The sequence below is a fragment of the Bombina bombina genome, chromosome 4 (assembly GCF_027579735.1).
Source record: "Bombina bombina isolate aBomBom1 chromosome 4, aBomBom1.pri, whole genome shotgun sequence".
NCBI classification, from domain to species: domain Eukaryota; kingdom Metazoa; phylum Chordata; class Amphibia; order Anura; family Bombinatoridae; genus Bombina; species Bombina bombina.
This window is the reverse complement of record NC_069502.1, coordinates 1,179,690,796-1,179,715,585: the sequence shown is the minus strand read 5'-3', so window position 1 is coordinate 1,179,715,585 and position 24,790 is coordinate 1,179,690,796. Positions and strand designations below refer to the sequence as shown.

Below are 24,790 nucleotides of genomic sequence, written 5' to 3'. Positions count from 1 at the left end.
GATAAATAACCAGCCATTACAAGTGGCTGGTTATTGCTACCATGCTCAGAAAATTGCCCCCAAAATAAAGTATTTTTTAGTTATTTATTTATATTATTTTTAAAATAAAAAACAACTGCAATAAGCAGTTTTTGGGGGCTAAAGTTTTGCATATCCAACACTGTTATAGATATACACTTTTTACATCTGTAATTACCTTGTATCTAAGCTTCTGCATATCTTTTATCTCAGATCTTTTGACAGACTTGCATTTCAGTCAATTAGTACCGACTCTTAAATAACTTCACGTTCGTGAGCACAGTGTTATCTATATGAAACACATGAACTAACACCCTCTAGCTGTGAAAAACTGTCAAATGCATTTAGATAAGAGACGGCCTTCAAGGGCTTAGAAATTAGCATATGAGCCTACCTAGGTTTAGCTTTCAACTAAGAATAACAAGAGAACTAAGCAAATTTGATGATAGAAGTAAATTAGAAAGTTGTTTAAAATGACATGCCCTATCTGAATCATGAAAGTAATTTGGACTTTACTATCCCTTTAAATTCCAAAATCCAAATATTTTCATTAATAAAAAAATGTTTTATATTAAATAAAATTATTAAAGGGACAGTAAACACCAGAATTGTTGTTGTTTAAAAAGGTAGATAATCCCTTTATTACCCATTCCCCAGTTTTGTATAACCAACATAGTTATATTAATACACTCTGTAATTACCTTGTATCTAAGCCTCTGCAGACTGCCCCCTTATTTCAGTTCTTGTGACAGACTTGCATTTTTAGCCAATTATTGTGCTCACTCCTAGGAGCTTCACGTGCCTGAGCTCAATGTTATCTATATGAAACACATGAACTAACGCCCTCTAGTGGTGAAAAACTGTCAAAATGCTTTCAGATTAGAGGCAGCCTTCAAGGTCTAAGAAATTAGCATATGAACCTCCTAGGCTTAACTTTCAACTAAGAATACCAAGAGAACAAAGCAAAGTATTACACTTATATACAACTACATTAAGGGTCATTTAACATTTAAATATTGCCTAAATGGCATCAGATATTGTTTTTTTACACTGGGTACTATTCTCACTCCAAGCTGTACAAATATTCCACAATCCAAACCTTTTTCTATCCCAAGCAGTTTGGATAAAGGGTTTTATACCTGTATTGCTCTATTACTTGTATATAAATATGTGTTTAACCCCTGCAAATGAATTAAACACATAGGTAAAGTCAGTTGCAAAACAGCAATGCATTACTGGGAGGTAGATGGGAGGTAGATGGTCATATCTTGGTAGCCAGTGACAAGAGACAAATGTGTGTAACCATCAATCACCAGCTAGCTCCCAGTAGTGTAGGATAAGTGCATATTATTTCCTTAATATAAGGAAAGTACACGGCATCATTCCTTACTGTTGGGAAATACTGAACCTGGCCACCAGGTGGAGGCAAAGATACCCCAGCCAAAAGCTTAAATACCTCTCCCACTTCCCCCATCCCTCAGTCATTCTTTGCCTTTTGTCACAGGAGGATGGCATAGAAGTGTCAGAAGATTTTGAAGTCGTTCCTTAGGAGGGGTATCTGCCCTTCGATATGGGACTGGAGTTTTATGTAGTCTTGTCAGCCTCTCAGTGAGAGCATTGACGATAGTTAGAGTCTGGAGATGCAGGGAGAGTCTTTCTGCGAACCCATCCAGACTGCCTGCTAACAGCTCCTAAGCAATCAGTGTTGACGAGTTTTACTGCCTGCTTGTTTTTCTCACTCAAGTCCATGTCAGGAGCGATGCTACAAGACTGTCACACTTGAGATGCATGGATTCTGGTAAGATCGTTTCAATTTTTACATATGTTGAAAACGTTAGAAGACAGGGTCACAGTGTGGCTCCTTTTATCTTAATAGAATCATGGGTTAATATCTCCTGAGGGGGATTATTGAACAGTGGGGTTTTACAGGGACACTGAACCCAAATGTTTTCTTTTGTGATTCAGATAGAGCATGACATTTTAAGCAACTTTCTAATTTACTCCTATTATCAAATTTTCTTCATTCTCTTGGTATCTTAATTTGAAATGCAAGAATGTAAGTTAAGTTTAGATGCCGGCCCATTTTTGGTGAACAACCTGGGTTGTTCTTGCTGATTGGTGGATAAATTCATCCACCAATAAAAAAGTGCTGTCCAAAGTTCTGAACCAAAAAAAAGCTTAGATGCCTTCTTTTTCAAATAAAGATAGCAAGAGAACAAATAAAATTTGATAATAGGAGTAAATTAGAAATTAAAATTGCATGCTCTATCTGAATCACGGAAGAAAAAAATTGGATTCAGTGTCCCATTAATCAAATGTAATGCTTTAATTTTAGGCTGCTTGATGTGTGAGATTTTATTGGGCTCATAGACTGTTTGTTATAGGGCTGGAACGCACAGGTTTTTACTTTCACTTTGAGTGGTGCGCAGCTTGTAGCTTGGCGCGCTTTTTCTCATAGCAGGGGCCGTCCTGCCTTGCGCACCATGTGACTGGGAGTGTTCTCGCTTTCATTTCCTCTTTCCTGACGCTATTTCTCTGTACTGTCTGGGTCTAGGAGGTGGTGAGTGCCCCAGCCATTGAGAGTATAAAGGTGCCGTTGTTGAGAAATAAAAATCATTTAATTTCTATATCCTACTGTCATTAGCTTAAGCTATGGATTATTCTGAGATACTAGAGGGTACTCCCTCTATTCTAAATATTAATACCTGTTTATATAATGAGGAGGCCTTGGTATGCCCGCCCTCTCAACTATGTTTTGCATGCCTTGACAACGTTATTAGGTAAAAGGTTAACCCCTTTAGTACCACTAAGCCATCCACCGCTGAGGACTCGCCGTCCCATGAGGTGCATACCCAACAGTCATCTCCTTCTACACACGCAGCTTCCCGTAGCACGCTTGAGGCTCCATCTGGAGGGGGCCTTTTACCATCAGATTTTACAGTGCAGTTAAAAACGGTGGGGTCTGAGGCCCTCAGTACTTTACCTCGCCCTTCTAAACGCAAGGGGAAGGTTAAACATAGCTCTTCTGCCCAGGGGTCATCATGTCATTTATTGGATTTCTCTGCTTTGTCACAGTTATCCGAGGATAAGTGGCACTCTGAGGCTTCAGAGGGTGAACTTTCTGGAACAGAGTCTGCTGCCTCTAAGCCTCCTGCTGTAGAGGAACCAGCCTTTAGATTTAAGATTGAACACTTACGTTTTCTTCTAAAGGAAGTCCTGTCTACACTAGAGGTTCCAGAGGCCAAGTTACCTGATGAACCTTTGATTCCTAAATTAGACAGAGTTTACGAGGACAGGGTAGTGCCTTTAACTTTTCCTGTGCCTGTAAAGATGGCGAACATTATTAAAAATGAATGGGACAGAATTGGATCTTCCTTTTCCCCTTCGTCTTTTAAAAAATTATTCCCGGACTCTTAATTGGAGTTGTGGTGTTCCATCCCTAAGTAGGATGGCGCTATCTCCATGCTTGCATAATGTACTACTATCCCGCTTGAGGATAGCTCTTCGTTCAGAGAGCCAATGGATAAGAAGATTAAAACTCTTCTAAGAACGATGTTTCAACATATGGTATACTTGTTTCAACCGGCAGTGGCCGTTGCCGCGGTTCCTGGAGCAGCTACCTACTGGTGCAACTCCTTATCGGAATTGATCGAGGTGGAAGGTCCCCTCGTCGTTATCCAGGAAAGAATTAAAGCCTTGAGAATTGCTAATTCTTTTATCTGTGATGCAAACATGCAGATTATTCGCCTAAAAGTTTTCTGACTTGCCTGTCCAGGCCCGTCGGGCGCTCTGGCTGAAGTCCTGGTATGCGGATATGACTTCTAAGTCCAGACTTCTTTTCCTTCTCTTTAAAGAAAAGACTCCATAATAAAAGAGAACTCTTTTCTAGATTTATCTTCCATCCATGAAATCGAAGAAGATAGAGAAGAGATTCCAAATGGTCCTCCGCTAGACGAAAAGATGGTGCTTGTACCAGAATTTCCTCCAAGTAGGGAGCTACTGCTATACACTTGGTTCTGGCAACGGCTAGAAGAGCCCCTAGAACCTTCGGAAAAATTCTTGGAGCAGTAGCTAGACGGAAGTGCAATGAACTGGAAGTGCTGGTCCAGGAACACAAACCTTAGGAACTGGAAGTGATCCTTTTGGATTGGAATGTGAAGGTAAGCATCCTTCAGATCTATAGTGGTCATGAACTGTCCTTCCTGAACTAAGGGAATGATGGACCTTATTGTCTCCATCTTCAACGCGGGGACGTTTAGAAATTTGTTTAAGCACTTTAGGTTCAGAATTGGGAGAAAAGTTCTCTCCTCCTTTGGGACCACGAAAAGTTTTGAAAAGTACCCCAAACCTCTTTCTGCAATAGGTACCGGGACAATGACCCCTAGGGGGGACAGATCCCCCATTATTTCCACAGTTACTGGGGGCAAGGGTGCCTTCCTACCGCAAAATAAAAAGAACAAGTTTAAGGGACAAAGTTCCAATTTTTGTTCATTTCGTTCTGATAAATCCCAACAACAGCAGCCCTCCGCTAAGCCTGAGCAAACCAAGAGTTCTTGGAAGTGGGCTCAGTCCTGGAATAAATCCAAGCAGAGCAAGAAGCCTGCCGAGAGTAAATAATCATGAAGGGTCTGCGCTGGATCATGTAGGGGCAGACTGTCGCTCTTTTCAGAAGCTTGGTTCAGGGACGTGCAGGATCCATGGTTCCTGGAGGTCATAGCTCAGGGATACAAGATAAGTTTCAAGTCTCATCCACCCAAGGGCAAATTTCTCCTCTCAAGCCTGTCTTCTAGACTAGAAAAGAGGGAAGCCTTTCTGGGGTGCGTGCGGGATCTGTCCCCCCTAGGGTCATTGTCCCGGTACCTATTGCAGAAAGAGGTTTGAGGTACTATTCAAACCTTTTCGTGGTCCCAAAGAAGGAGGGGACCTTTTGCCCGATTCTGGACCTAAAGTGCTTAAACAAATTTCTAAACATCCCCTCGTTCAAGATGGAGATAAGGTCCATCCTTCCCTTAGTTCAGGAAGGACAGTTCATTACCACTATAGATCTGAAGGATGCTTACCTTCACGTTCCAATCCACAAGGATCACTTCCAGTTCCTAAGGTTTGCGTTCCTGGACCAGCACTTCCAGTTCTTTGCACTTCAGTCTAGCTACTGCTCCAAGAATGTTTACGAAGGTTCTAGGGGCTCTTCTAGCCGTTGCCAGAACCCGGGGTATAGCAGTAGCTCCCTATTTGGACGAAATTCTGGTACAAGCACCATATTTTCATCCAGCGGAGGACCATTTGGAATCTCTTCTCTCTCTTCTTCTATTTCATGGATGGAAGATAAATCTAGAAAAGAGTTCTCTTATTCCAAGCACCAGGGTAGAATTCCTGGGTACTATAATAGACTTCATATCCATGAGGATATTTCTAACAGACCAGAGACATTGCAAGCTTGCTTCGGCATGTCTTGCCCTCTGGACCTCCTTAAGGCCCTCTATGGCTCAGTGTATGGAGGTAATTGGTCTCATGGTGTCCAGCATGGACAGCATTCCCTTTGCCAGGTTCTGTCTCAGACCGCTGCAACTGTGCATGCTGAGGCAGTGGAACGGCGATCATTCGGATCTGTCATAACAGATCTCTCTGGACAACTTGGTGGCTCTGTCCAGATCATCTGTCCCGAGGGACATCCTTCTTAAGACCATCCTGGGAGATTGTGACTACAGACGCAAGTTTATCGGGATGGGGAGCTGTTTGGGGTGCCAGGAAGGCACAGGGCCTGTCGTCTCAGGAGGAATGCTCCCTCCCAATCAAGATTCTGGAACTTTGAGCAATCTTCAATGCTCTGAACCCTTCTGGGTTCGTCCCGGTTTATCAGATTCCAATCAGACAATATAACCTTGGTGGCTTGCATCAACCATCAGGGGGAACGAGAAGCTCCCTAGCAATAAGGAAGGTATCTCGAATTCTGGAGTGGGTGGAGGCCCACAGCTGTTCGCTGTCAGCGATCCACATTCTGGGTGTGAACAACTGGGAAGCGGATTTTCTCAGAAAACAATGCTTTCATCCGGGGGAATGGTCTCTTTATCCCCAAGTGTTTGCGGAGATATGCAATAAGTGGGGGACGCCGGAGATGGATCTCATGGCGTTTCGTCTCAATACCAAGCTACCCAGATATGGGTCGAGGTCCAGGGATCCTCAGGCGGAGCTAATAGATGTATTAGCAGTGCCTTGGAGGTTGTCTAATTTACCTTTTCCCGCCGTTACCACTTCTTCCTCGTGTAGTGGCCCGCATCAAGCAGGAGCTGGCATCAGTGATACTGATTGCTCCATCATGGCCGCGATGGATGTAGTTTGCGGATCTGGTGATGATGTCGTCATCTCCTCCGTGGAAGTTACCTTGTCGCAGGGATCTGCTGGAACAAGGTCCCTTTGTTCATCAAAATCTAGATACCCTGAGGCTGACTGCGTGGAAATTGAACGCTTAGTCCTAGCCAAGAGAGGTTTTTCTGAGAGAGTGATTGATATTCTCATTCAAGCTCGTAAGCCGGTTACTCGTCGCATCTATCATAAGGTGTGGAGAGCCTACTTATTCTGGTGTGAAGAGCGTGGATTTCCCTGATATAAAGTTGAGGTTGCCAGGATCCTGTCGTTTCTCCAGGATGGACTGGAGAAGGGCCTTTCTGCCAGTTCCCTGAGGCTACAGATTTCAGACCCTGTCTGTTTTACTGCACAAGTGACTCTCAGGGCTTCAAGATGTACAGTCCTTTGTTAAGGCTCTAATTAGGATTAAACCTGTGTTTAGATCTAAGGCTCCTCCTTGGAGTCTAAATCTTGTTCTTAAGGTTTTGCAACAGGCTTCATTTGAGCTTATGCATGAAATTAACATTAAATTGTTGTCCTGGAAGGTTCTTTTTCTACTGGCTATTGCTTCTGCACGCAGAGTATCTGAACTTGCTGCCTTGCAATGTGAGCCTCCTTATCTGGTGTTCCATTCTGATAAGGCTGTCCTACGTACTAGGTTAGGTTTTCTTCCTAAGGTTGTGTCAGACCTCAACATCAATCAAGAGATTGTGGTTCCTTCCTTGTGTCCCAATCCTTCTTCTTCAAAGAAACGTTTCCTTCATAATTTAGATGTGGTTCGCGCCTTGAAGTTCTATCTTCAGGCTACTAAGGATTTTAGACAAACTTCTTCCTTGTTTGTTGTAAATTCTGGGAAGCGTAAGGGTCAGAAGGTCTCTTCGACTTCCTTATCTTTTTGGTTAAGGAGTGTTATTTGCTTTGCTTATGAGACAGTGGGACATAAACCTCAGAGGATTACGGCTCATTCTACTAGAGCAGTGGCTTCCTCTTGGGCCTTTAAGAACGAGGCCTCTATGGATCAGATTTGTAAGGCGGCTACCAGGTCCTCCTTACATATTTTTTCTACATTTTACAAGTTTGATGTTTTTGCTTCATGTGAAGCAGCATTCCGGAGAGAGGTTTTGCGGGCTGTGGTGCTCTCAGATTAGGGTCCGCCTCTCTTTTTGTCTCTCCCGTTATCATTCAGTGTCTTCTAGAGCTTGGGTATGTTTCTCAACAGTAAGGAAGGATGCCGTGAACTCTCCTTATATTAAGAAGGAAAGCATAAATTATGCTTGCCAGATAATTTCATTTTCTTCTGTATAAGGAGAGTCCATGGCCCCCGCCCGCCGATGGGTGGCCATCTAAATTATATTTTTCTTCTGGCTCCATTTATACCCTGATATTTCTCCTACTGTTCCTTGTTCCCTCGGCAGAATGACTGGGGATGGGGAAAATGGGAGAGGTATTTAAGCTTTTGGCTGGGGTGTCTTTGCCTCCTCCTGGTGGCCAGGTTCAGTATTTCCCAACAGTAAGTAGTGATACCGTGGACTCTCCTTATACAGAAGGAAATGAAATTATCTGGTAAGCATAATTTATGTTTCCTAAGATATGGTGAGTCCACGGCATAATTTACTAGTGGGAATATCACTCCTGGCCAGCAGGAGGAGGCAAAGAGTACCACAGCAAAGCTGTTAAATCTCACTTTCCTTAACCATAACCCCCATTCATTCTTTGCCTTCGGTGCAAGGAGGAGGTAAAGTTTTGGTATCTGAAGAAGACTGGATTTATTTCACTTCAATCAAGATTTTATTATTTTGAAAGCCAGAGTAGGTTTACTCTGAACTTTCCTCTCAAGAATGGGTCTAGCCGTACTCCACGTTAGTCTCTTCAATAGGGCAGTGGTGGCTTTAAAGCCGTTAGGAAACGCAGCAAGGCCCACCTCACAAGTTCCTAACATATTTGCTGCCCTAGTACAGAAAGCCAGAGTAGGTTTACTCTGATTTTTCTTTTTTCTTCAGGTCAATGTGAGGAGTGGCGTCCTCTCACACTGTGTAGGCTGTCCTCCTGCCGGACGGCTAGATACAAGTAAGTGCTGTGTCTTCTATGTATGTGGACTTGCTCTTTTGAGATCAAACTGCAATATTATTTGGGACATGTATATCCTTGGGAAGGATATTAGAGGCAGGATGTAGGCACTTTCTGGTGACCAATAGGGAGACTAGGGGTTAATACGTTCTATATATAATATCCCTAATTTATTGTCTTTTTAATGGCTCACATTTAGAGGCTCTTTAGGGGTTAAAAATCCTCAAATTACCTATGCCTTTTATATTGATGAGGCTTGCTCATTTTATTTTATTGGGATGTTCACTTATGGGAGTGTTTTGACTATATACTAGCCTGTTGCTAGTGTCGCTAACAGTGCAGCACCGTTTTAGAAGGGGTGCTGACATGCTCTTTAACTCTTCTCAGCTGACAGAATGAAGCGCAATGTTTGTATTTTAAGATGCACGCTTAATTTCTGTGCCGACTATGTGTTCCCGCCTTCTTTCTGATTCGGAGAATCGCCATTTTTGGCTCTCACTGAGACGGTCTTGCAAACACGCCCCCTTTTTCTTCGGTTAGACCGGAGCGGCAGCATAAGTGCTTCATTTTGTTTGTTAGCCTGTCTCTGTATGTTAAGAGACATCAATCCTAACTGAGTTTTGTTTCTCAAAAGTTTTATGCTTGGATTACTAGCAGAAATGTTATGGTTTCCATAGAGAGAACTTATTAATAAAATATTTTATTTTTTAGAAGGCATAAGTTATAAACACTACGGCCTAGATTTAGAGTTCGGCGGTAAAAGGGCTGTTAACGCTCCGCGGGCTTTTTTCTGGCCGCACCATAAATTTAACTCTGGTATCGAGAGTTAAAACAAATGCTGCGTTAGGCTCCAAAAAAGGAGCGTAGAGCATTTTTACCGCAAATGCAACTCTCGATACCAGAGTTGCTTACGGACGCGGCCGGCATCAAAAACGTGCTCGTGCACGATTCTCCCATAGGAAACAATGGGGCTGTTTGAGCTGAAAAAAAACCTAACACCTGCAAAAAAGCAGCGTTCAGCTCCTAACGCAGCCCCATTGTTTCCTATGGGGAAACACTTCCTACGTCTGCACCTAACACTCTAACATGTACCCCGAGTCTAAACACCCCTAACCTTACACTTATTAACCCCTAATCTGCCGCCCCCGCTATCGCTGACCCCTGCATTACACTTTTAACCCCTAATCTGCCGCTCCGTAAACCACCGCCACCTACGTTATCCCTATGTACCCCTAATCTGCTGCCCTAACATCGCCGACCCCTATGTTATATTTATTAACCCCTAATCTGCCCCCCACAACGTCGCCGACACCTACCTACACTTATTAACCCCTAATCTGCCGAGCGGACCTGAGCGCTACTATAATAAATGTATTAACCCCTAATCCGCCTCACTAACCCTATCATAAATAGTATTAACCCCTAATCTGCCCTCCCTAACATCGCCGACACCTACCTTCAATTATTAACCCCTAATCTGCCGACCGGAGCTCACCGCTATTCTAATAAATGTATTAACCCCTAAAGCTAAGTCTAACCCTAACACTAACACCCCCCTAAGTTAAATATAATTTTTATCTAACGAAATAAATTAACTCTTATTAAATAAATGATTCCTATTTAAAGCTAAATACTTACCTGTAAAATACATCCTAATATAGCTAAAATATAAATTATAATTATATTATAGCTATTTTAGGATTAATATTTATTTTACAGGTAACTTTGTAATTATTTTAACCAGGTACAATAGCTATTAAATAGTTAAGAACTATTTAATAGTTACCTAGTTAAAATAATAACAAAATTACCTGTAAAATAAGTCCTAACCTAAGATATAATTAAACCTACCACTACCCTATCAATAAAATAATTAAATAAACTACCTACAATTACCTACAATTAACCTAACACTACACTATCAATAAATTAATTAAACACAATTCCTACAAATAAATACAATTAAATAAACTATCTAAAGTACAAAAAATAAAAAAGATCTAAGTTACAGAAAATAAAAAAATATTTACAAGCATAAGAAAAATATTACAACAATTTTAAACTAATTACACCTACTCTAAGCCCCCTAATAAAATAACAAAGACCCCCAAAATAAAAAATTCCCTACCCTATTCTAAAATACAAAAATTACAAGCTCTTTTACCTTACCAGCCCTGAACAGGGCCCTTTGCGGGGCATGCCCCAAGAATTTCAGCTCTTTTGCCTGTAAAAAAAAACATACAATACCCCTCCCCCAACATTACAACCCACCACCCACATACCCCTAATCTAACCCAAACCCCCTTAAATAAACCTAACACTAATCCCCTGAAGATCTTCCTACCTTGTCTTCACCATCCAGGTATCACCGATCCGTCCTGGCTCCAAGATCTTCATCCAACCCAAGCGGGGGTTGGCGATCCATAATCCGGTGCTCCAAAGTCTTCCTCCTATCCAGCAAGAAGAGGACATCCGGACCGGCAAACATCTTCTCCAAGCGGCATCTTCTATGTTCTTCCATCCGATGACGACCGGCTCCATCTTGAAGACCTCCAGCGCGGATCCATCCTCTTCTTCCGACGACTAGACGACGAATGACGGTTCCTTTAAGGGACGTCATCCAAGATGGCGTCCCTCGAATTCCGATTGGCTGATAGGATTCTATCAGCCAATCGGAATTAAGGTAGGAATATTCTGATTGGCTGATGGAATCAGCCAATCAGAATCAAGTTCAATCCGATTGGCTGATCCAATCAGCCAATCAGATTGAGCTCGCATTCTATTGGCTGATCGGAACAGCCAATAGAATGCGAGCTCAATCTGATTGGCTGATTGGATCAGCCAATCGGATTGAACTTGATTCTGATTGGCTGATTCCATCAGCCAATCAGAAAATTCCTACCTTAATTCCGATTGGCTGATAGAATCCTATCAGCCAATCGGAATTCGAGGGACGCCATCTTGGATGACGTCCCTTAAAGGAACCGTCATTCGTCGTCTAGTCGTCGGAAGAAGAGGATGGATCCGCGCTGGAGGTCTTCAAGATGGAGCCGGTCGTCATCGGATGGAAGAACATAGAAGATGCCGCTTGGAGAAGATGTTTGCCGGTCCGGATGTCCTCTTCTTGCCGGATAGGAGGAAGACTTTGGAGCACCGGATTATGGATCGCCAACCCCCGCTTGGGTTGGATGAAGATCTTGGAGCCAGGACGGATCGGTGATACCTGGATGGTGAAGACAAGGTAGGAAGATCTTCAGGGGATTAGTGTTAGGTTTATTTAAGGGGGTTTGGGTTAGATTAGGGGTATGTGGGTGGTGGGTTGTAATGTTGGGGGGGGGTATTGTATGTTTTTTTTTACAGGCAAAAGAGCTGAAATTCTTGGGGCATGCCCCGCAAAGGGCCCTGTTCAGGGCTGGTAAGGTAAAAGAGCTTGTAATTTTTGTATTTTAGAATAGGGTAGGGAATTTTTTATTTTGGGGGTCTTTGTTATTTTATTAGGGGGCTTAGAGTAGGTGTAATTAGTTTAAAATTGTTGTAATATTTTTCTTATGTTTGTAAATATTTTTTTATTTTCTGTAACTTAGATCTTTTTTATTTTTTGTACTTTAGCTAGTTTATTTAATTGTATTTATTTGTAGGAATTGTGTTTAATTAATTTATTGATAGTGTAGTGTTAGGTTAATTGTAGGTAATTGTAGGTAGTTTATTTAATTATTTTATTGATAGGGTAGTGGTAGGTTTAATTATATCTTAGGTTAGGACTTATTTTACAGGTAATTTTGTTATTATTTTAACTAGGTAACTATTAAATAGTTCTTAACTATTTAATAGCTATTGTACCTGGTTAAAATAATTACAAAGTTACCTGTAAAATAAATATTAATCCTAAAATAGCTATAATATAATTATAATTTATATTTTAGCTATATTAGGATGTATTTTACAGGTAAGTATTTAGCTTTAAATAGGAATCATTTATTTAATAAGAGTTAATTTATTTCGTTAGATAAAAATTATATTTAACTTAGGGGGGTGTTAGTGTTAGGGTTAGACTTAGCTTTAGGGGTTAATACATTTATTAGAATAGCGGTGAGCTCCGGTCGGCAGATTAGGGGTTAATAATTGAAGGTAGGTGTCGGCGATGTTAGGGAGGGCAGATTAGGGGTTAATACTATTTATGATAGGGTTAGTGAGGCGGATTAGGGGTTAATACATTTATTATAGTAGCGCTCAGGTCCGCTCGGCAGATTAGGGGTTAATAAGTGTAGGTAGGTGTCGGCGACGTTGTGGGGGGCAGATTAGGGGTTAATAAATATAACATAGGGGTCGGCGGGGTTAGGGGCAGCAGATTAGGGGTACATAAGTATAACGTAGGTGGCGGTCGGCAGATTAGGGGTTAAAAATTTTAATCGAGTGGCGGCGATGTGGGGGGACCTCGGTTTAGGGGTACATAGGTAGTTTATGGGTGTTAGTGTACTTTAGGGTACAGTAGTTAAGAGCTTTAGAAACCGGCGTTAGCCAGAAAGCTCTTAACTCCTGCTTTTTTCAGGCGGCTGGAATCTTGTCGTTAGAGCTCTAACGCTCACTGCAGAAACGACTCTAAATACCAGCGTTAGAAAGATCCCATTGAAAAGATAGGCTACGCAAATGGCGTAGGGGGATCTGCGGTATGGAAAAGTCGCGGCTGAAAAGTGAGCGTTAGACCCTTTAATCACTGACTCCAAATACCAGCGGGCGCCCAAAACCAGCGTTAGGAGCCTCTAACGCTGGTTTTGACGGCTACCGCCGAACTCTAAATCTAGGCCTACATGTGTATATATAAGCATATAAAGCATTATAATTTTGCATTATATTTAAGCAGTTGGACAATGTACTTTAGAATGTCACTGTATTCCTTTGCCTTGACTTATAATAAAGTGAGCTTTGTTTATTTGAGACATTAAATGTTTATGTACTTTAATCCTTAAATTATGGATTTATTGTATAACATAATTTTTTCATAAGTGATTTGGAAAGATAATTTTATTGGAGCCTTTCGCTTCTAAGAATAATTTTAGACGAATTAAAACGTCTGTTTTTTTTCTGTACCATTTGTTTAGCAAAAGCTATTGAATGTACAGATAGGTTGTTGCCTCTGAGCCTTATGTCTCCCAGGATGATGCTGTTCAGGCAATGCCACAGCTTTCTCCTTAAACGTCCCAAGCCTTTATGCCGTCACATGCAGTGCTCTGAGGTTCCTCTCAATCTCCTGGAGGAGTGTATTTGTCTAGATTTTGCAGCTCAGGTATCCTCTGCGTTACTTGCGGATTTATCTGTTTTTCCTTACAGGGAAAAGGCAAGAGGACATTTAGAGTTTCATATAGTAAGGTTTCTGCTCCTCTTTCTTCTACGCAGGTTGTTCTCTCTCCTAAATCTGGTGAGAAAGATTCGCTGGTAGTTTCTGAGGGGACATCTCAGATTTGGACAGTATAATTACTTCATCTGATGCTGAAGTCATCTCCTTCAGATGTATGCTTGCACACTTCGTGTATTGTTATAGGAGGTTTTAGCTACTTGGACGACATTGATACCCCTGTCGTTGTTAACCCTTGGAAATTTTGTAAACTTGATCTTTTCTATGATGTTCCTTCCTTTGCGTAAATGTTTCTCGACGTGCTATGGAAATTGTCACAGGTGTAGGAGAACCTAGGGATACCTTTCTTTAAAGGATTTTCCTGTTGCTGACGCCATTAAAATGCATGGTGCCTTAAGTAGAAGGGAGCTTTTTTACTATGGCTCAGAGAACTTTGATCCCTATGGAGGGTGGCTGCTCCTTTACAGATCCATGGCTAAGAAGCTGGAGGTTTAATTGTTAATTTAGAGCAATGTCTTGTCCTTTTAGACTTGCTGTACTAGCCGCCGGGCATTGTGGCTCAAATATTGGTCAACTGAGAAGCCTACCTGTGGCTTAGTGGTACAACTAGGCTTTATAGTTCTGCAGTTGCAGGTTCAATATTTTATGTTTCCTCCAAATCCACGCTTCTGGAGTCTCCTTTAAAGGATGAGACCTTGTTTGAACTTGGTCTAGCAGAATTATCCTCTGACTTTACAGGTAAAAAAAGATTTTTCTACCATACGTCAAGAAAGTAAGACTAAAGGAAAGTTTTCCTTTTCCTGTTCTGCAGGGTCAGCCTTTTTGACTCCAGTCTAAGATTTCCTCCATAGAGTATCTGCAATCCAGGTATGATGAGAGACATTCCCTGAACTGGGTTCAGGGCCTTCCTCTTTTGGGAGTGATAGTCCCAGTTTGGGAACGGGATCTAGGTATTTTCCTCAAGTAACTCAGGTTCTGACCTTCAAAGTAGTATCATTTCTCCTTTGGTTCAAGAGGGCCTGTTCATGTCGAACATAGACCTGAAGGATTTCTTTCATGTAATTAGCAAGAGTCCATGAGCTAGTGACGTATGGGATATACATTCCTACCAGGAGGGGCAAAGTTTCCCAAACCTCAAAATGCCTATAAATACACCCCTCACCACACCCACAATTCAGTTTTACAAACTTTGCCTCTGATGGAGGTGGTGAAGTAAGTTTGTGCTAGATTCTACGTTGATATGCGCTCCGCAGCAAGTTGGAGCCCGGTTTTCCTCTCAGCGTGCAGTGAATGTCAGAGGGATGTGAGGAGAGTATTGCCTATTTGAATGCAGTGATCTCCTTCTACGGGGTCTATTTCATAGGTTCTCTGTTATCGGTCGTAGAGATTCATCTCTTACCTCCCTTTTCAGATCGACGATATACTCTTATATATACCATTACCTCTGCTGATTCTCGTTTCAGTACTGGTTTGGCTTTCTACAAACATGTAGATGAGTGTCCTGGGGTAAGTAAATCTTATTTTCTGTGACACTCTAAGCTATGGTTGGGCACTTTGTTTATAAAGTTCTAAATATATGTATTCAAACATTTATTTGCCTTGACTCAGAATGTTCAACATTCCTTATTTTTCAGACAGTCAGTTTCATATTTGGGATAATGCATTTGAATTAATCATTTTTTCTTACCTTCAAAAATTTGACTCTTTTTCCCTGTGGGCTGTTAGGCTCGCGGGGGCTGAAAATGCTTCATTTTATTGCGTCATTCTTGGCGCGGACTTTTTTGGCGCAAAAAATCTTTTCCGTTTCCGGCGTCATACGTGTCGCCGGAAGTTGCGTCATTTTTTGACGTTATTTTGCGCCAAAAGTGTCGGCGTTCCGGATGTGGCGTCATTTTTGGCGCCAAAAGCATTTAGGCGCCAAATAATGTGGGCGTCTTATTTGGCGCTAAAAAATATGGGCGTCGCTTTTTGTCTCCACATTATTTAAGTCTCATTTTTCATTGCTTCTGGTTGCTAGAAGCTTGTTCTTTGGCATTTTTTCCCATTCCTGAAACTGTCATTTAAGGAATTTGTTCAATTTTGCTTTATATGTTGTTTTTTCTCTTACATATTGCAAGATGTCTCACGTTGCATCTGAGTCAGAAGATACTACAGGAAAATCGCTGTCTAGTGCTGGATCTACCAAAGCTAAGTGTATCTGCTGTAAACTTTTGGTAGCTATTCCTCCGGCTGTTGTTTGTATTAATTGTCATGACAAACTTGTTAATGCAGATAATATTTCCTTTAGTAAAGTACCATTGTCTGTTGCAGTTCCTTCAACATCTAAGGTGCAGAATGTTCCTGATAACATAAGAGATTTTGTTTCTGAATCCATAAAGAAGGCTATGTCTGTTATTTCTCCTTCTAGTAAACGTAAAAAATCTTTTAAAACTTCTCTCCCTACAGATGAATTTTTAAATGAACATCATCATTCTGATTCTGATGACTCTTCTGGTTCAGAGGATTCTGTCTCAGAGATTGATGCTGATAAATCTTCATATTTATTTAAAATGGAATTTATTCGTTCTTTACTTAAAGAAGTACTAATTGCTTTAGAAATAGAGGATTCTGGTCCTCTTGATACTAATTCTAAACATTTGGATAAGGTATTTAAATCTCCTGTGGTTATTCCAGAAGTTTTTCCTGTTCCTAATGCTATTTCTGCAGTAATTTCCAAAGAATGGGATAAATTGGGTAATTCATTTACTCCTTCTAAACGTTTTAAGCAATTATATCCTGTGCCGTCTGACAGATTAGAATTTTGGGACAAAATCCCTAAAGTTGATGGGGCTATTTCTACCCTTGCTAAACGTACTACTATTCCTACGTCAGATGGTACTTCGTTTAAGGATCCTTTAGATAGGAAAATTGAATCCTTTCTAAGAAAAGCTTATCTGTGTTCAGGTAATCTTCTTAGACCTGCTATATCTTTGGCTGATGTTGCTGCAGCTTCAACTTTTTGGTTGGAAACTTTAGCGCAACAAGTAACAGATCATGATTCTCATGATATTATTATTCTTCTTCAGCATGCTAATAATTTTATCTGTGATGCCATTTTTGATATTATCAGAGTTGATGTCAGGTTTATGTCTCTAGCTATTTTAGCTAGAAGAGCTTTATGGCTTAAGACTTGGAATGCTGATATGGCTTCTAAATCAACTTTACTTTCCATTTCTTTCCAGGGTAACAAATTATTTGGTTCTCAGTTGGATTCTATTATCTCAACTGTTACTGGTGGGAAAGGAACTTTTTTACCACAGGATAAAAAATCTAAAGGTAAAAACAGGGCTAATAATCATTTTCGTTCCTTTCGTTTCAACAAAGAACAAAAGCCTAATCCTTCATCCTCAGGAGCAGTTTCAGTTTGGAAACCATCTCCAGTCTGGAATAAATCCAAGCCTGCTAGAAAGGCAAAGCCTGCTTCTAAGTCCTCATGAAGGTGCGGCCCTCATTCCAGCTCAGCTGGTAGGGGGCAGGTTACGTTTTTTCAAAGAAATTTGGATCAATTCTGTTCACAATCTTTGGATTCAGAACATTGTTTCAGAAGGGTACAGAATTGGTTTCAAGATGAGACCTCCTGCAAAGAGATTTTTTCTTTCCCGTGTCCCAGTAAATCCAGTGAAAGCTCAAGCATTTCTGAATTGTGTTTCAGATCTAGAGTTGGCTGGAGTATTTATGCCAGTTCCAGTTCTGGAACAGGGGATGGGGTTTTATTCAAATCTCTTCATTGTACCAAAGAAGGAGAATTCCTTCAGACCAGTTCTGGATCTAAAAATATTGAATCGTTATGTAAGGATACCAACGTTCAAGATGGTAACTGTAAGGACTATCTTGCCTTTTGTTCAGCAAGGGCATTATATGTCCACAATAGATTTACAGGATGCATATCTGCATATTCCGATTCATCCAGATCATTATCAGTTCCTGAGATTCTCTTTTCTGGACAAGCATTACCAGTTTGTGGCTCTGCCGTTTGGCCTAGCTACAGCTCCAAGAATTTTTACAAAGGTTCTCGGTGCCCTTCTGTCTGTAATCAGAAAACAGAGTATTGTGGTATTTCCTTATTTGGACGATATCTTGGTACTTGCTCAGTCTTTACATTTAGCAGAATCTCATACAAATCGACTTGTGTTGTTTCTTCAAGATCATGGTTGGAGGATCAATTTACCAAAAAGTTCATTGATTCCTCAGACAAGGGTAACCTTTCTGGGTTTCCAGATAGATTCAGTGTCCATGACTCTGTCTTTAACAGACAAGAGACGTCTAAAATTGATTTCAGCTTGTCGAAACCTTCAGTCACAATCATTCCCTTCGGTAGCCTTATGCATGGAAATTCTAGGTCTTATGACTGCTGCATCGGACGCGATCCCCTTTGCTCGTTTTCACATGCGACCTCTTCAGCTCTGTATGCTGAATCAATGGTGCAAGGATTACACAAAGATATCTCAATTAATATCTTTAAAACCGATTGTTCGACACTCTCTAACGTGGTGGACAGATCACCATCGTTTAATTCAGGGGGCTTCTTTTGTGCTTCCGACCTGGACTGTAATTTCAACAGATGCAAGTCTCACAGGTTGGGGAGCTGTGTGGGGATCTCTGACGGCACAAGGAGTTTGGGAATCTCAGGAGGTGAGATTACCGATCAATATTTTGGAACTCCGTGCAATTTTTAGAGCTCTTCAGTTTTGGCCTCTTCTGAAGAGAGAATCGTTCATTTGTTTTCAGACAGACAATGTCACAACTGTGGCATACATCAATTATCAAGGAGGGACTCACAGTCCTCTGGCTATGAAAGAAGTATCTCGAATTTTGGTTTGGGCGGAATCCAGCTCCTGTCTAATTTCTGCGGTTCATATCCCAGGTGTAGACAATTGGGAAGCGGATTATCTCAGTCGCCAAACGTTGCATCCGGGCGAATGGTCTCTTCACCCAGAGGTATTTCTTCAGATTGTTCAAATGTGGGAACTTCCAGAAATAGATCTGATGGCGTCTCATCTAAACAAGAAACTTCCCAGGTATCTGTCCAGATCCAGGGATCCTCAAGCGGAAGCAGTGGATGCGTTGTCACTTCCTTGGAAGTATCATCCTGCCTATATCTTTCCGCCTCTAGTTCTTCTTCCAAGAGTAATCTCCAAGATTCTGAGGGAATGCTCGTTTGTTCTGCTGGTAGCTCCGGCATGGCCTCACAGGTTTTGGTATGCGGATCTTGTCCGGATGGCCTCTTGCCAACCGTGGACTCTTCCGTTAAGACCAGACCTTCTGTCACAAGGTCCTTTTTTCCATCAGGATCTGAAATCCTTAAATTTAAAGGTATGGAGATTGAACGCTTGATTCTTGGTCAAAGAGGTTTCTCTGACTCTGTGATTAATACTATGTTACAGGCTCGTAAATCTGTATCTAGAGAGATATATTATAGATTCTGGAAGACTTATATTTCTTGGTGTCTTTCTCATCATTTTTCTTGGCATTCTTTTAGAATACCGAGAATTTTACAGTTTCTTCAGGATGGTTTAGATAAGGGTTTGTCTGCAAGTTCCTTGAAGGGACAAATCTCTGCTCTTTCTGTTCTTTTTCACAGAAAGATTGCTATTCTTCCTGATATTCATTGTTTTGTACAAGCTTTGGTTCGTATAAAACCTGTCATTAAGTCAATTTCTCCTCCTTGGAGTTTGAATTTGGTTCTGGGAGCTCTTCAAGCTCCTCCCTTTGAACCTATGCATTCATTGGACATTAAATTACTTTCTTGGAAAGTTTTGTTCCTTTTGGCCATCTCTTCTGCCAGAAGAGTTTCTGAATTATCTGCTCTTTCTTGTGAGTCTCCTTTTCTGATTTTTCATCAGGATAAGGCGGTGTTGCGAACTTCTTTTGAATTTTTACCTAAAGTTGTGAATTCCAACAACATTAGTAGAGAAATTGTGGTTCCTTCATTATGTCCTAATCCTAAGAATTCTAAGGAGAAATCATTGCATTCTTTGGATGTTGTTAGAGCTTTGAAATATTATGTTGAAGCTACTAAGTCTTTCCGAAAGACTTCTAGTCTATTTGTTATCTTTTCCGGTTCTAGAAAAGGCCAGAAAGCTTCTGCCATTTCTTTGGCATCTTGGTTGAAATCTTTAATTCATCTTGCCTATGTTGAGTCGGGTAAAACTCCGCCTCAGAGGATTACAGCTCATTCTACCAGGTCAGTTTCTACTTCCTGGGCGTTTAGGAATGAAGCTTCGGTTGATCAGATTTGCAAAGCAGCAACTTGGTCCTCTTTGCATACTTTTACTAAATTCTACCATTTTGATGTATTTTCTTCTTCTGAAGCAGTTTTTGGTAGAAAAGTACTTCAGGCAGCGGTTTCAGTCTGAATCTTCTGCTTATGTTTTTCATTAAACTTTATTTTGGGTGTGGATTATTTTCAGCAGGAATTGGCTGTCTTTATTTTATCCCTCCCTCTCTAGTGACTCTTGTGTGGAAAGATCCACATCTTGGGTAATCATTATCCCATACGTCACTAGCTCATGGACTCTTGCTAATTACATGAAAGAAAACATAATTTATGTAAGAACTTACCTGATAAATTCATTTCTTTCATATTAGCAAGAGTCCATGAGGCCCGCCCTTTTTTGTGGTGGTTATGATTTTTGTATAAAGCACAATTATTCCAATTCCTTATTTTATATGCTTTTGCACTTTTTTTATCACCCCACTTCTTGGCTATTCGTTAAACTGAATTGTGGGTGTGGTGAGGGGTGTATTTATAGGCATTTTGAAGTTTGGGAAACTTTGCCCCTCCTGGTAGGAATGTATATCCCATACGTCACTAGCTCATGGACTCTTGCTAATATGAAAGAAATGAATTTATCAGGTAAGTTCTTACATAAATTATGTTTTATTGTTCCCTTGATTTGGGATCTTCCCAAGTGTCTGATTTTCGTCACCCTAGACAGACTTTTAGGTCTTGGGGTATTGCAAGGGTGTTTTTCTGGACAATATGGTTCAGGTGTCATCCTTCCTTCAAGCAAACTCTCTTTTAAGAGATCTTGTCCGATCTACTTTTCCATGGATGGGAAATGAATCTGGAGAAGAATCCCTTGTCCCATCTTCAAGGGTGATTTATTTGGGTCTACCGCCACAATACCCTGAATGCACCCGATTCCGTCTGGTCTTGGAAGTTAAGCAGGGCCAGGCCTGGTCAGTACCTGGACAGGAGACCGAATGGGAACACCAGGTGCGGTAGGCTTGGTCCTTAATAGATTCTCTATCTAGGAGAAGATGTCTAACAGAGGTCAGATAATCAGGGATTTATTCATTTTCCTCTCTCTGCAGTCTACTGTCCGGCCAACAGCAGGCTTCAGTGGCCCGGTGGATAGCTTAGCCATCTTGCAACCAGGAGGTTGGGAGTTTGGATCTAGTTGCAATAGATTTTCCTTCACTTTTCAGTGACTCTATGTATGGAGGGAATTGGTCTGATGGTTTCCATGGACATCATTCTCTTTGCTATTTTCCATAAAATGGAGAACATTCGGATCTGTCTCAGAGGTTAAATCAGTCGATAAAAGACTCTCTCCCGGAGTGGTTTTTTAGGAGTATCTATCTCAGGGCATGTGCTTCTGGAGACATTCCTGGGTGATGTGACCACGGGCGCCAACCTGCTGGGCTTGTAAACTGTCTGGGTCTTGTTTAAGGCGCAGGGACTCAGAAGTGCCTGCTCTCCATTTTAACATCTCCAGGGAGGTACTCAGGTTTCCTTAGCCATGTAGGAGGTGACTTGGATTGTTTAGTGGGCGGTTGCTCACAATTGCTGTCTGTCATCCACTTTCCAGAGGTGGACAATTGGGAATCGGGAATTCTGAACAGACAGATGTTTTATCCCGGGGAGTGGGCTCTCCATCCAGGGGTAATTCTCTAGGTAACCCTCAAATGGGAGGTTCCGGAGTTGGCTTCTGAGGGCGTTTCGGCTTTCAAGGTATGGTTCATGTTTGAGTGATCCACAGACCGTTCTGGTGTTTTTCTTGGGATTCAGTTTTGCATACCTGTTTTCTCTGTTTGCTCTCCTTCCATGAGTCATTGCTCGTATCCAACAGGAGAGAGCGGCAGTGATTCTAATAGCCCCTGCATGGCCCCACAGGATCTGGTATGCAGAGCTAGTGGATAGGTCATCTCTCCACCTTGGGGGCTGCCTCTGAGGAAGGACCTTCTGATTCAGAGTCCCTTCCTTCATTTAAATTATCCTCTGAAGCTGACTGTTTGGAGAATGAACGCTTAGTTTTTGTCTGAGCATGGATTTTTCTGAGTCGGTCATTAAGACCATGTTAGGCTTGCATGCCAGTTACTAGAAAGATTTGCCATAAGATATTGCATATATATCTTTAGTGGTGTGAATCCAACGTTTACTCTTGGAGTAGGGTCAGGATCCCTAGGATTTTGTCTTTTCTCCAGGAAGCTCTGGAGAAGGGTTTGTCAGTGAGTACCCTGAGGGGTCAGATTTCTGCATTATCTATTTTGTTATCTCTTCTGCTCGGATAGTGTTGGAACTATCAGCTTTGCAGTGGGATTCGCCTTATCTTATCTTTCATGCCGATAAGGTGGTTCTTCGTACTAGGTTAGGTTTCCTTCCTTAAGTGATTTTGAACAGAAATTTTAATAAGGAAATTGTTGTTCCTTCTCTATGTCCTAGTTCTTCTTCTCATAAAGAATGTTGTTGCACAACTTGGATGTTGTGCGTGTTTTAAATTTTATTTAACAGGCGATAAGGATTTTCGACCAGTGTTCTCCCTTGTTTGTTTGTTTCCCTGGGATACATAAAGGTCAGAAAGTTTCTACTATTTCTTTTTCTCTCTGGTTGAGAAGTAGATTTCGTTTTGCTATGAGACTGCTGGTCCGCAGCCTCCTGAGGGAATTATGGTTCATTTCATGAGAGCGGTCTCCTCTTCTTGGGCTTTCAAAAATGAAGCTTCTGTGGAACAGATTTGCAAGGCTGCAACTTGGTCTTATCTGCATACTTTTTCTAAATTTTCCAAATTTGATACTCTTGCCTCGGCTGAAGTTTCTTTTGGGAGAAAGGTTCTTCAAGCAGTGGTGCCTTCTTTTTAGGTTACCTGTCTTGTCCCTCCCTAATCATCTGTGTCCTCTAGCTTGGGTATTGGTTGATGCCGTGGACTCACCACATCTTAGGAAAGAAAACACAATTTATGCTTACCTGATAAATGTATTTTTTCCGGATATGGTGAGTCCACGGCCCCGCCCTTTATTTTAAGACAGTTATTTTTTACTAACACATCAGGCACCTCTACACCTTTGTGTTATCTTCTTTTTCCATTTCCCTTTGGCTGAATGACTGGGGGTTATGGATAAGGGAAATGACACTTAACAGCTTTGCTGTGGTGCTCTTTGCCTCCTCCTGCTGGCCAGGAGTGATATTTCCATTAGTAATTGATGATGCCGTGGACTCACCATATCCGGAAATATTTTTTTTTATCAGGTAAGCATAATTGTGGGGGGGTTTCAACAAAGGATATCAAAGGAACAAAGTAAATTTGGTAATAGATATGAATTTAAAACAGTCTTAAAATGCTGTGCTCTGTCTGAATCATGCAAGTTTAATTTTTATTTATCCCCCCTCATATGTTAGGGAGAATTTCTGTATTGGCAGCCTTGTAGGCCCTTAATTTAGACAAATATTTTCTTATAAAGATGTGGTGGCGAATAAATATATTTGTTGTACTTTTCCTGTCTTTCTATATTCCTGTTCCTGCTGTAACTTGTACCAAGACCTGGAAAACTTGTTTCTAAAAATGTCTGACACCCAAAACAACCTGTTCTTGGCGTCATGACAAAAGGCTGGATTGTTTATCACAACTGGTTTTATTTTCTGCTTGTTTGTGTTCTACTCCCAAAGATTAACCTTTAGTCTGTTCACGGCAGCCGCTCCCAGGGACACATCTTCGCTCTCCTTAATGATAGGTCAAAGTCAAAACCATCGGATTTCCTGGTAACTTCAACCACTGTTAATATTTGGAAAATAACAATTTATTTTCTCTGATGTTATATGGTTGTTGCAAGGAGCTTTATATGCCTATCTAGAACCCTGATATGCAAGGAATAAAGTATGTATTTGCTTTATAGAACCCACAAATGTCCTTCCTAGCCCATGTTGAAGGAGCAGCAATGCACTACTGGGAGCTAGCTGAACACAGCAGGTGAGCCAATAGCAAGAGGGATATAAATGCAACCACCAATCAGCAGGTAGCCCCTGCAGTGCAGTGCTGCATCTGAGCTGACCTAGGTATGTCTTTCAACAAAGGATTAACAATTAAACAAATGAAATAATAAAAGTAAAATTGCATGATCGATATGAATCATGAAATTGAGGCTTTTATATCCCTTTAAGCAAAATACAGTAAGATAGAAATATGTATGCTCAGGTAACACTATGCCAAATGGGTTAATGCAGTATCACCCTCCATTCGCCATGTATATGGAAGGTAATTGATTCTCAAAACTAGACAAATAAGGCTCAATCAAATGAGTTTTTCTGTTTACCATTCATGTCATATATGAAATGAAATATTGTATAATTGTTTCAGTAACCCATGTTCTTTATCATTATTTATTTAATGCGGCTACATCAATTAATAACCTGTAAACTATAATTATATATCAGCTGTAGCCTGCTTAGTATCTGGGTCACATTTCTGAAGCATGTTTTACAGGTCATCTTTATCCCTTTGAGTGCTAACGACGGCTCTGAGCCGTCGTAAATTGTCCCAGTCAGGTGCTGACAACGGCTCAGGCGGTGACGTCACGCGCAATGACAAGATGACATCACTGGGCAACTTTATTTAAAGTTGACAATGGACAAGTATAGGGAGATGGGGGCATGCTGCTTAGAAGCCTGTATCTCCGGCATCTAAGCAGGAACAGAACCCCAAGACCCACCGTTGGAAAGGTAATCGCCTAACCTTTCCAACGGTATAA

At 41.2% G+C, this 24,790-nt stretch overlaps 1 protein-coding gene and 1 pseudogene across 2 annotated transcripts in view; both read left to right on the top strand.

The window, feature by feature from the left end:
* The window catches only part of BABAM2 (BRISC and BRCA1 A complex member 2), an 896,806-nt gene that overhangs the window by 847,359 nt on the left and 24,657 nt on the right, over window positions 1-24,790 (top strand). The window lies entirely within an intron of this gene.
* Window positions 20,935-21,053, top strand: LOC128658380 (uncharacterized; annotated as a pseudogene).